Consider the following 13,465-nt stretch of genomic DNA (forward strand, 5'->3'; position numbering starts at 1 on the left):
GTACATTTTTTTATATGAAAATCACCCATTCAAGTCTATAGGCACAACTTAAAAAAGAGATTGCACTCACCTGATACTGGTTAACGTATGTAGAACAATAAAAAAAAAATGAAGAGAAGCAGGAAGTGCAGGTTTTTTATGTGCGTGAAAAACAGCTGCAAAACAGATGAAAATTACATATAAAAATGGCAAAAATGCAAGAAATTTGGGAGAAAACCTATTTGCACCCTAATCTGTCCCACGCACTAACCTGTAGATGATATAGCAGAGTGACCACCCTGAGAAGGATGACCCCGCACAGGAACCTAATCCTACCTTGCCCTAATGAAAAGGAGGAGGGGGGCGGGGAGTATACCATAATAAACCCCCATTTGCATGGGACGACTGTAGGGTAAACGATGCCCGCATGCACTCGCTCTCATGTTGTTGCACAGGAGCGAGTATTGTTGGCTCACAGTGGGGCCGCTGGAGGAGATTTCACTCTTTGCACCCCACCCCCACCCCTCTCCATTCACTTAACACAGTGGCCATGCAGTACTGAATGGCTGCTATTTACACTCATCGTTCAGATTATCGTCCAATGTTTAGGCTGCATAAAATCCTGAGCGATGATTGTTTGGTGTAAACAGCAGCCTTTCAGTACTGAATGGCCGCTGTGTTAGTGAATGGAGAGGGGTGGGGGAGAGCGAGGAGAAAAATCTCCTCCAGCCATCCCGGTCCCCTGCTGACCACGCTGTCAGAGAGCCAGCGATACTCACTCCTGTGTGACAGCATGGGAGCGAGTGCACACAGGGATGAGTGTCGGGCATCATTTGCCCGACATTCGTTCTGTGTAAATGGGGCTTAAGGCTCAGGAAAAAGAGATCTGATTCAACTAGTGGATATTTAACAAAATGGACAAATATTTCCGTTGTTCTATGATTGGCACATCAAATGACAAATCAGCCGCCTGGGCCGTTCTGACCAGACTATTAGGAGATGTTGGGGGCACTGGACTGCTACAGAGTGGAACTGGGTTGTCTTTAGCAGCGAATCCAGGTTTAGTTTGGGCACTGATGACGGCCATTTTCATGTCTGAAGCCTAGGGGTGAGAGCCTCAATCCGGCCTCTCCTGTGGAGCGGCACACTGCCCCCTGCTGGTGTGATGGTCTTGGGAACCATCACATACAACAACCGGTCACTCCAGTAGTGGTCCAAGAATCAGCTTCTCACCACGATAGTGCTTACCATCCGGGGTGCCGCAGCTCCCCAACCAGTAATCACGCAGCAGCCCTGGTCCTGATGCACACCCTCACGTCAATGTGCAACCAGGATCCTCCTCCCCTGAGTCCTTTCCTCCTTAGTTTTGCGGGAGAGGAGAAGGAAGGAAATGTTCCGGGCTCACACACTGCTGTTAGTGTACAGCCGGCGATCATCGCTGAGAAGAGGAGGAGCGGCGCTGACTACAAGGAGGAGGTAAGTATATAGGTTGGGGGGCTATTACTACTAGAGCTACTGTGGGGTCAATATTACTACTGGGGGGGTTAGTAACTGGAGCTAGTGTGGGGTTAATATTACTAGTGGGGCTATGGAGGGGGTTAATGTTATTACTGGGGCTACTGAGGGGGTTATTACTACTACTAGGGTTACTGAGGGGGGTAATATTACTACTGGGTGGGTTAATATTACTACTGGGGCTACTGAGGGGGTTATTAGTACTACTGGAGACACTATTACTGAGGGGGTTATTAGTATGACTGTGGCTACTGAGGGGGTTATTACTACTACTGGGGCTACTGAGGTGGTTAATATTACTGCTGTGGGGTTAATATTACTACTGGGTGGGTTAATATTACTACGGGGGCTACTGAGGGGGTTATTAGTACTCCTAGAGACACTATTACTGATGGGGTTATTAGTACTACTGTGGCTACTGATGGAGTTATTAGTAAAACTGGGGCAACTGACGGGTTATTATTACTGTGGAGTTAATATTACTACTCGGGCTACTGTGGTGGTATTAATACTACTGTGGGGTTAATACTCCTGGAGCTACTGAGGGGGTTAATATTATTATTGGGGGTACTGAGGTGGTTAATATTACTGCTGTGGGGTTAATATTACTATTGGGTGGGTTAATACTACTACTGGGGCTACTGTTGGGTTATTACTACTACTGGGGCTACTGTGGGGTTATTATTACTACTAGGGGCTACTGTGGGGTATTATTATTACTGGACTATTGTGGGGTTACTATTATTATTATTACTGGGACCACTGTGGGGTTACCTATTACTACTAGGTCCACTGTGGGGTTACTATTACTACTAGGGCAACTGTGGGGGTAAGTATTACTACTGGGGGCACTGGAGGGGTAACTTACTACTGGGGGCACTGTAGAAGTCACTATTACTACCAAAGTCACAGAGTGGATCACTATTACTACTGGGGCCAAATAGCAGACACTATTACTACTGGGGCCAATATAGGGGACACTATTACTACTGGGGCCAACATAGGGGACACTATTACTACTGGGGCCGATATAGGAGACACTATTACTACTTAAGCCACTCTGCACGTGGCAGCGTATCTCAAGCCGACTTATGGAATGTTTATACATAGCGAAAATGCTGCGGAACGTCCACAGCGGAAATTTCCATGGCAAATTCTGCATCCAAAAAAACCATTGGTGTGGATTTTGACTAAAAATCAACCGCATATCTGCAGCTGATTTCATACTATGCGGCCCTCACCTCCTTTGTGGGCTTCCTGCTGTCAATGTTCCCCAGCTTCCGGTTCCCAATGGCCTGGTCGGGTACGATGTTGCTGGTCAGGTGATGCTGAAATCGGGGAGCGCTGACTGTGGGAAGTCTACGGAGGAGATGAGCGGGAGGCCCGCATAGTATGAAATCAGCTGCAGGTACGCAACTGATGTCCAGTCAAAATCTTCACCAATGGTACTCCAGAGCTCCATCTAGGAAAAGAACAAACAGCGTTCCTCCCTGTCTATTTTAAAACAGCCCATTTCTTTTTATAATGACGGAGGTAAAAATCATACATTGTAATAAGCCCCGCCCCCTGACGTGTTGGCACTTTGCTATAAATAAATGGGTTTTGGGTTGCAGTTTGGGCACTCAGTCTCTAAAAAGGTTCGCCATCACTGGTGTAGGGTCTATATCCCTGTTTTCCCCTTGTTGCTCGCACGTTCGGTTTATGTTTGGTGCAAACATTGTCCGATCTTGTGTATATCCCTATATCCTTTCTTAAATATATCAATTCCATGCAGGCAAGATGAATAAGATCTGCACACAAATGTAACATATACTCGCAGAAAGTCCGGCACGTCAAAAATCGCATGAAAAAACTTTATCATGCAAGACAACAAGAGTAAAAAACAGATATGGGTTTAAAAACAGACTACGCATTTCGAGCAATAGCTCCTATTCATAGCATTTTGTAAGAGCTACTGCTCAAAACGCGCAGGAGTGTTTTTGGAACCACGTACAGTTTTAAAACTACATATGGGGTTTACTCTTGTTGTCTTTGCAGAATAAAGCTTTTTCATTCGATTCTGGACGTGCTGAACTTTCTCAAAGTATATGCATCTACAGAGGCAACCTGTTTCTGTGCACGGAGATCACACTGCAATGTCTCTACAGGTGAGCGGACACCCTTCTGCTTTTTTCAAACTCTCTTACACATACTAAATTAAATCCGCACACTGTACCTAAAATCCCTAAAACTGACCTCGATTCAAACTCTCCATTCATTTTTAAAGCTGACAGCTTTATTACATTTTCTCCATTCAATAGATACAATGTATTGTATTTTCTTTTGCACTGCATATTACAATATTAAGGACGTGCAAATCTTTCTGGCTTAATGGGTGTTTGTCCAATCTACAACCTCTGTATTTCTTTCATTAACAGAACATATATAACATTTCTTCCACCGCCATGTGCCCTGTGCTTTGCATTGATGTATAGATCATACGGGATATAAATAAGCTGATTGCACTTTCTGTTTTATTGTCCTTTTTGCCTAGAAAATAACTTTATGTTACTTTTACGTCAGGCGTTATTTCTTTATACATCCCGGGGGGACGTGCTTCCTTTCACATATGTCTACCACGGGGCAGAAACAATGTCAATTGCTATAATTGTCGGCTTTGCTTGCGTTTCCTTATTTAGTGGTATGTTTATTTAATATACTTAGACACGACCGGTAAATGTCTTGACCTTGGTAAAATGTAATAAACGTTCCATACGACGACTGAAGGTAAAAAAAAATGTCAAAACGGTGAAAATGAACAGTCGCAAGAAGTATTATTGTTGTAATATATACTGTGCCGCACACTGAAAAAAAGGTAGGTTTGACAGAGGAAATTATTCATTAAAATGGGTAGTACATTTATCGAGTCTGCAGAGACCGGCTCCCTGAACACGGACACTTGATCCCAGGCATGTTCATTTCCAGGCCACTATGTGAAAGTTGTCATTAACTTTGTATTGTTACCGATGTCCCCGGCATAGCTCATAAAACAAGACTCTCACCGGCTCCGTTGTGTTCCTGCTGCACTTCTTCCAGAGCTCCCATTCATTTCTACAAGTTCATATGAGTTCTCAGCAGGTTGATTCCCCTATGGATAGTGAGGAGTTATTAAAACAATGGCCAATGAAATTGTCAACATGTAAGATGAATTCATCGCGGTTCATTTAGTGTTAGAAAATAAAGCAATTGAAACGCCCCATGCAATTCTACTCCAGCCGTGGAATAAGGGGGTATGGGAAAATGTGAACCCAAAATCTGATTTGGTAGTATTTAGTGGAGTTTATAGCTCCCTGGTGTTCTGGATGCTGTGAGCCGCGGGTTTCATGCTCAATATGAAATATAGAAAAATACATTAAAAATTGGATGCAGATGTTGGACTTCATGGTCAATTTAGAAGAGTATATAGGCCCCATGCTGGTGGTTCCGCTTGGTTTCCCAAATGTCTTCTTATGCTAGTTTATAAGAATTCAGGACACATTGGACTGCAGTTTGATCATATTCACTCAGACATGATCGAGATTTAACATGTTTTCAACACATGTGACTCTCAGACCCCCTACATGTGACCCCTCAGCTATAGACACTATTGCACACTAATGGCACCAAGGGTATCATAGTATTACTACTACTTGGTACCAATGTATAAGCCATATTAATAACAGATAACACTAGGATAGGCATAGGATCTGTAACTGGTCTTGGCTATATGTACTGGCCACCAATAGTTTTTTTTTGGGGGGGGGGGGTTTGAAGGGGGGAGTACAAGGCGGATTTAGGCTGAGGGTGATTGCCCCCTTAGGTCTGCCTAGTCAAATGATCTTCTTCCTCCATGTTTCTTGCATAGCTTTAGGGATCATTCTACTCCTGCCTCTATCCTCTCCCCTTCTGTTGTTCTGAGGCACTGTTAACTCATTGTTAAATCAGTTCTGCTACTATATTGTTATTAACTTGGGTTTGGGGCTTTATTTATGTTATGACTTTGGTGCTGCTGTTGTATTTGTGTAAATAGCTTGGTTTGGGGGCTGTATTTATGTACTGAGCTTGGTTCTGGTATTGTATCTATGTATCAAGATTGGTTTGTGCTGTACTTATGTTATGAGCTTGGTTTTGGTGCTGTATTTATGCTATGAGCCTGGTTCTGGTACAGTATTGATTCACTGAGTTGTTCTGGTCTGGGTAAACTGTTATCTTGCTGCACAAACATAATACAGGCAGACTGCCTATCAGTTCAATATATATTATTTTCTTATGATTGAGGGAGGAGGGGCGACCAAAAACCAACTCTGTGCAAGGTGCCATGTAACCTAACGCCGGCGCTGATCAGATCCATAATACTTGTTCAAATATTTTATATTTGATGTTCAGCGAAGACTGCACTTCATCTGAAATGTCTGACAAGAGAAGGTTTTCCCAGCAAAATCCCAATGAAGGGACTGATAGCAATCAACTGATTGCTGCAGTAGCTTTAATGTGGAAGGGGCTATCTCTGAAGGTAGAAGCACCTACCGTGGGGCGATTAGGGCCATAGGACTAATTTGTGGTAATTTCTCTAGTGGCTTTTTGTTTCTGCCAGTGTTTATTAGTCTAACAATATGGGTATTTCTATCTAAATTTTGGGCTATCAACAAGGGTAACCTAGTGACATAAGTTCGTCAAGTTCTACCAGAGAAAGGTAGGAAAGGTATTTAAGAGGATGCAGGGCTAGCTATAGGTGTTCCTTCAATAGTAAGAGTTTATAGATGTAAGATAGCTAAACTTTATATCAGATACCATTAAAGCAGGTAGAAAAAGGAATGTTACCACCATTCACTGGAATGCGGATTTCTTGTATTGTCTTTACATTAGTTTTTTTATTCAGATTTTGGCCTTATCCTATGCTGGGACTGTACTTGAGTTACATTATGTCTTACAAGGCTATAAAACTGATTGTATTTATAATTCTGCCTGCACAACTTGCAGTCACACCCTGCTGGTTCTGTCTCTGTAAAGTGCATTCTCTGATTATACGCATTTTTGGTCATGTAGGGGGAGGATTTATCATGCTAAAAGTGCATGTGCCGGCAGCGTCAGACTGTGGTACCTAGGGTCCACCAGTATAATTGACTCCAGAGGTCCACCCTACAAGCTACATGCAATTACAGAGTCAAGTCACATAATTATGACCACCAGCTAATATCAAGAGTAATTGCCATGTGCTGCACGGACAGCAGCTAGACTGGTTGGGAGTGACTTGGTAAGGTGCTGGTAGGTTGTCTCAGGTATCTGGGGCCATGCTGATTGCAGAGCATCCCACAGTTGCTGGATCCATAGAGGCAAGATCCATAGAGCGAACATGATGATCAAGGAGGTCCTAGAGATGTTTAATTGAGTTCAAGTCTGGGGGATTATAGAGGTCTTGGTTGTGCTCTTCCATCCACTGTCGGACATTTCTAACTATGTAATATGTCACAATGTCTTGCTGGAAGATCCCATCTGCCCCAGGGAAGACAAACAGCATCTATGGATGTACGTGATCTACAAGGAAGGATTCATAAGCAAATCAGTTCAGAGTGCCTTCCACATGGATGAGCGGCCCAGAGAATAACAGAAAAAACTCCCCAGATCAAAAAGTTGCTTGTTTTCTCATGTTTCTCACCCGACAAACCAATGTCCATCTGTTCGATGAAACAGAAAACATGACTAATTGAAGAAGGCGACCCTTTGCCACTCAGCGGTGGTCCAATTCTGATACTGCCGTGAAAATTAAAGCCTTTTCCTCCTATCCACCTTTGTTAGTATAGGTGAAGTGACCATCCGTCTGCCTCGGAGCCCGATTTACAGCATGGTTCACTGGACTATTATTTTAGACACACGTCTGGTAGCCCCCTGGTTCGTTTTCATGGACCTCACGCACCTTCGTAGACTAGGTTCACCTCCCCATCAGTGGCACGTGCTGCTCTGCAGTTTGCACTTCAGTTAATCCAGTGGGGCCATTTGCTCACCTACCACATACATTCACCACAGCAGCACATAAACAGTTCACAAACTGAGTGCTATGAGTAATACTGCTGCCTTTGGCCTGAAAACCAATAATCATCCATTTTTGCAGCTCTGATAAATCGCCCCTTTTACCGCTGACAACAGCAGGTTCTATGTGAGCAGTCAGCCTATCCCACATCTTATACACCCATCAAGCCAGCCCACTACATGTCACTTCCTTCATGAGCTACGTGCTGCCAATGTCGAAGGTAGGAGGTGATCCTAATAATGGGACTCGACTGTGTATTATCTCTTTACTTTTAGGCCTCATGCACACACACCTTATGATAGCAGAATTATACATTAAGACAGCAGACCCAAGCTTACTGCAAAATTACAGTACCAGAACCAAGCTTACTATCTGGATATGGTACGAGAACTGAGTTTACTGCATACAGTACAAAAGCTAAGCTTACTACATATTTACAGTACAACCAAGTTTAGATCATACGATCAGATTACATTATTGTTACAGTAACAGAAGCAAGCTCACTTCAAGGACAGTACTAGAAACAAGACACCTGCAAACAGTCTAAACAAAGGGTGGGTAATGGGCCATTCCCATCATATTTCCAGCCTCAGTTTGTGCCCCAGGATTCTGTCTGGATCACTGAAAACCGCATCCAGACAAAACGCTTGTCAGAACCACAGCTTGTCATGACTGTAACAGAGGCCAAAGCTACAGAATAAGCTACAGAATTAAGCATGCAGACCTTATTAAGTCCTTAAGGACCAAGTACAATAAATATTCAGCACTTGGTCCTGGGCTTTAATCCCATCCGGTAGCAAAAATAAGGGGCGGGATTAAAGCCTCTGCTCCTGGGAAATGTTGTATGCAAATAGGAGATGACACAATGTCTCTAGAGCACCACCTATTAGAAGGCAACTTTTAAAAAAATCAATGTCAGATCTTTAAATAGGTTTTGTGATAATAACTTGGAACATAAGCTAAAAACAGAGCCTTCTGCAGAAGGAAATGATAGCCATGCACAGACAGACTATTTCTGGGCTTTTGCCCCTCTTTTCTGGTTGGGTGAGAGGCCTATGACGTTGGTTGTGGCATGTCTATGCATGGTTCCTGCCATCTTCCCCGTACAGTAGGTTTCTGGTCGAAAGGGAACCTGTCACATCCCCACAGTACCATAAACTAAGTTATGGCGCTGTTAGGGGAGGTGACAGGGATCTGGCGGAGGTATTTTTTTCTACTCACCTGTTCCCTGTTTTCTGCAATGCCCACCTGTGATGCTCGCGCCAGCACTGCAAATCTGACTCCTTTCACAGTGCCATGCGTGTGCTTCACTATTAGAATGTATGGAAAATCCTTCACACAGGACTCTGAAAAAGGCATATATGCAATGTCGGTGCGATCTTTAGAGGGCGACAGCGCTGGATCACGGGAGTGGGCGAGTATAAAAAATAGAATGTCTGTCAAAATACAGTATCATGCAATATTATTGTATAATCCATACTAATATTATAAATGCGAAAGTAACTCGGTCTGTTTGTTACCTTTTCACGGCTAAACCGCTGGAGCGATTTTGATGAAATTTGGCAGGGAGATGGCTTGCATCTGGAGGAAGGACATAAGCTATGTTTTATCCAGAAATTTTGTAGAGTTCTCTAGGAAGCGCGACCAGACAGATTTATTTGGTGGTACACAGGCGCAACTCCGCTCCGCCACTGGCGCCGCACGGCCAGGCAGAAGGGATGGCACATTATAAGCTAGGCCTACACAAACGGGCAGACACGTGAGGTCAGACGTTGTTGCCACACGTATGCGATTATTAAGTGCAGTGGAGAAGAGGGGAAGAGGGTGCACATCATAAGCTAGACCTTCCCAATTGGGTAGACACATGAGGGAAGATGTCGTTGCTGCACGTATGCGCTTATTAAGCTAGCAGGGATACCTGGCGTTCCCTGAGATTAAAACTTGAACCAAAGGCACATTCATACGGATTGGGGTTTTAAAGAAAATCAGTTTCACCCATAGCAACCAATCAAAATGCAGCTTTTATTTTACCTCCCCTGTGTAAGAAATGGTTTCCTTTTGATAATCGTATTTCCTATATATTTTTTGTCTTCTTTTAATATGCCGCGCAAATGCAAGTCAGCTGCAAAAATTACTAGAACCCAAGAATCTGTTGACCACACTCAGGCAAGAAGGGATCAATAAGCTGAAAGACAAGCTGCTCTTAGATCAGTAGAGACCCTGGAGCAGTCTCAGGCCTGTCAGGCTTTAGATTATGAGCGTGACGTGTCTCTTAAGGACCATTTAGATGGGATGAATGTCGGGCAAACGATGCCCGACACTCGTCCCCGCATACACTCGCTCCCGTGGAGATAGTATCGCTGGCTCGCTCACAGAGTAGCCAGTAGGGTGGCAGGGATGCTGCAGGAGATTTCTCTGAATGGCTGCTATTTACACTGAACGATGATCGTTCAGCTTATCATCCATCATTTATGCTGCATAAACGATGGATGATGAGCAGTGTAAATAGCAGCCGTTCAGTATTGAACGGCCGCTATGTTAAGTCAAAGCAGAGGGGCAGGGGAGCGCGTGGAGTGAAATCTCCTCCAGGCGCCCCGCTGTGAGCCAGCAATACTAGCTTCCGTGCAGCAGCAGAGCGAGTATGTGCGGGGACGCTACAGAGACATTGGAGCAATCTCAGATCCGCCGAACCCTAGATGCTGACCGCCACGTCTCTTTCAGAGCTGGAGATACATTGGAGCAATCTCAAGTCCACCGAACCCTAGATGCTGACCGCCAGGTGTCTCTCAGAGCTAGAGATACATTGGAGCAATTTCAGGTCCGCCGAACCCTAGATGCTGACCGCCATGTGTATCTCAGAGCTAGAGATACATTGCAGCACTGTCAGGTCCACAAAACTTTAGATGCTGACTAGAGATGAGCGAGCACCAAAATGCTTGGGTGCTCGTTACTCGGGACGAAATTATCGCGGTGCTCGAAGGTTCGTTTCGAGTAACGAACCCCATTGAAGTCAATGGACGACCCGAGCATTTTTGTATATCGCCGATGCTCGCTAAGGTTTTCATTTGTGAAAATCTGGGCAATTCAAGAAAGTGATGGGAACGACACAGCAACGGATAGGGCAGGCGAGGGGCTACATGTTGGGCTGCATCTCAAGTTCACAGGTCCCACTATTAAGCCACAATAGCGGCAAGAGTGGGCCCCCCCCTCCCAACAACTTTTACTTCTGAAAAGCCCTCATTAGCAATGCATACCTTAGCTAAGCACCACACTACCTCCAACAAAGCACAATCACTGCCTGCATGACACTCCGCTGCCACTTCTCCTGGGTTACATGCTGACCAACCCCCCCCCCAAGACCCAGTGTCCACAGCGCACACCAAACTGTCCCTGCCCAGCCTTCAGCTGCCCTCATGCCACGCCACCCTCATGTCTATTTATAAGTACGTCTGCCAGAGGAACCGCAGGCACACACTGCAGAGGGTTGGCACGGCTAGGCAGCGACCCTCTTTAAAAGGGGCGGGGCGATAGCCCACAATGCTGTACAGAAGCAATGAGAAATATAATCCTGTGCCACCGCCATCAGGAGCTGCACACGTGGGCATAGCAATGGGGAACCTATGTGACACACACTATTCATTCTGTCAAGGTGTCTGCGTGCCCCAGTCAGACCGCGGTTTTTTATAAATAGTCACAGGCAGGTACAACTCCGCAATGGGAATTCCGTGTCAACCCACAGCATGGGTGGCTCCCTGGAACCCACCGGCTGTACATAAATGTATCCCATTGCAGTGCCCATCACAGCTGAGGTAACGTCCGATTAAATGCAGGTGGGCTTCGGCCCACACTGCATGCCCCAGTCACACTGGGGTTCTTTAGAAGTGGACACATGCAGTTACAACTCCCTGTGGCCCACAGCATGGGTGGGTGCCAGGAAGCCACCGGCGGTACATAAATATATCCCATTGCATTGCCCATCACAGCTGAGGTAATGTCATGTTAAATGCAGGTGGGCTTCGGCCCACACTGCATGCCCCAGTCAGACTGGGGTTCTTTAGAAGTGGACACATGCAGTTATAACTCTCTGTGGACCCACAGCATTGGTGGGTGCCAGGAAGCCACTGGCGGTACATAAATATATCCCATTGCATTGCCCATCACAGCTGAGGTAATGTCATGTTAAATGCAGGTGGGCTTCGGCCCACACTGCATGCCCCAGTCAGGCTGGGGTTCTTTAGAAGTAGACACATGCAGTTACAACTCCCTGTGGACCCTCAGCATGGGTGGCTCCCTGGAACCCACCGGCGGTACATAAATATATCCCATTGCAGTGCCCAGCACAGCTGATGTAACGTCAGCTTTAATGCAGGTGGGCAAAACATTAATTGGATTACACTGTAGGCGAGGGCCCCAAAAAATTGGTGTACCAACAGTACTAATGTACGTCAGAAAAATTGCCCATGCCCAACCAAGAGGGCAGGTGAAACCCATTAATCGCTTTGGTTAATGTGGCTTAATTTGTAACTAGGCCTGGAGGCAGCACAGTTAAAATAAAAATTGGTTCAGGTGAAAGTTTCAACGCTTTAATGATCATTGAAACGTATAAAAATTGTTTACAAAAATTATATGACTGAGCCTTGTGGGCCTAAGAAAAATTGCCCGTTCGGCGTGATTACGTCAGGTTTCAGGAGGAGGAGCAGGAGGAGGAGGATGAATATTATACACAGATTGATGAAGCTAAAAGGTCCACGTTTTTGATGGTGATAGAGAACAATGCTTCCATCCGCGGGTGCAGCCTACGTATTGTTTAGGTATCGCTGCTGTCCGCTGGTGGAGAAGAGAAGTCTGGTGAAATCCAGGCTTTGTTCATCTTGATGACTGTAAGCCTGTCGGCACTGTCGGTTGACAGGCGGGTACGCTTATCTGTGATGATTCCCCCAGCCGCACTAAACACCCTTTCCGAAAAGACGCTAGCCGCAGGACAAGCAAGCACCTCCAGGGCATACAGCGCGAGTTCAGGCCACGTGTCCAGCTTCGACACCCAGTAGTTGTAGGGGGCAGAGGCGTCACGGAGGATGGTCGTACGATCGGCTACGTACTCCCTCACCATCCTTTTACAGTGCTCCCGCCGACTCAGCCTTGACTGGGGAGCGGTGACACAGTCTTGCTGGGGAGCCAGAAAGCTGTCAAAGGCCTTAGAGAGTGTTCCCCTGCCTGTATTGTACATGCTGCCTGATCTCTGCGCCTCCCCTGCTACCTGGCCCTCGGAACTGCGCCTTCGGCCACTAGCGCTGTCGGATGGGAATTTTACCATCAGTTTGTCCGCCAGGGTCCTGTGGTATAGCATCACTCTCGAACCCCTTTCCTCTTCGGGTATGAGAGTGGAAAGGTTCTCCTTATACCGTGGGTCGAGCAGTGTGTACACCCAGTAATCCGTAGTGGCCAGAATGCGTGTAATGCGAGGGTCACGAGAAAGGCATCCTAACATGAAGTCAGCCATGTGTGCCAGGGTACCTGTACGCAACACATGGCTGTCCTCACTAGGAAGATCACTTTCAGGATCCTCCTCCTCCTCAGGCCATACACGCTGAAAGGATGACAGGCAAGCAGCATGGGTACCCTCAGCAGTGGGCCAAGCTGTCTCTTCCCCCTCCTCCTCATCCTCCTCATGCTCCTCCTCCTCCTCAACGTGCTTATATATAGACAGGAGGGTGCTCTGACTATCCAGCGACATACTGTCTTCCCCCACCTCTGTTTCTGAGTGCAAAGCGTCTGCCTTTATGCTTTGCAGGGAACTTCTCAAGAGGCATAGCAGAGGAATGGTGACGCTAATGATTGCAGCATCGCCGCTCACCATCTGGGTAGACTCCTCAAAGTTTCCAAGGACCTGGCAGATGTCTGCCAACCAGGCCCACTCTTCTGTAA

This window comes from Eleutherodactylus coqui, chromosome 7 (genome assembly GCF_035609145.1).
Source record: "Eleutherodactylus coqui strain aEleCoq1 chromosome 7, aEleCoq1.hap1, whole genome shotgun sequence".
NCBI classification, from domain to species: Eukaryota; Metazoa; Chordata; class Amphibia; order Anura; family Eleutherodactylidae; genus Eleutherodactylus; species Eleutherodactylus coqui.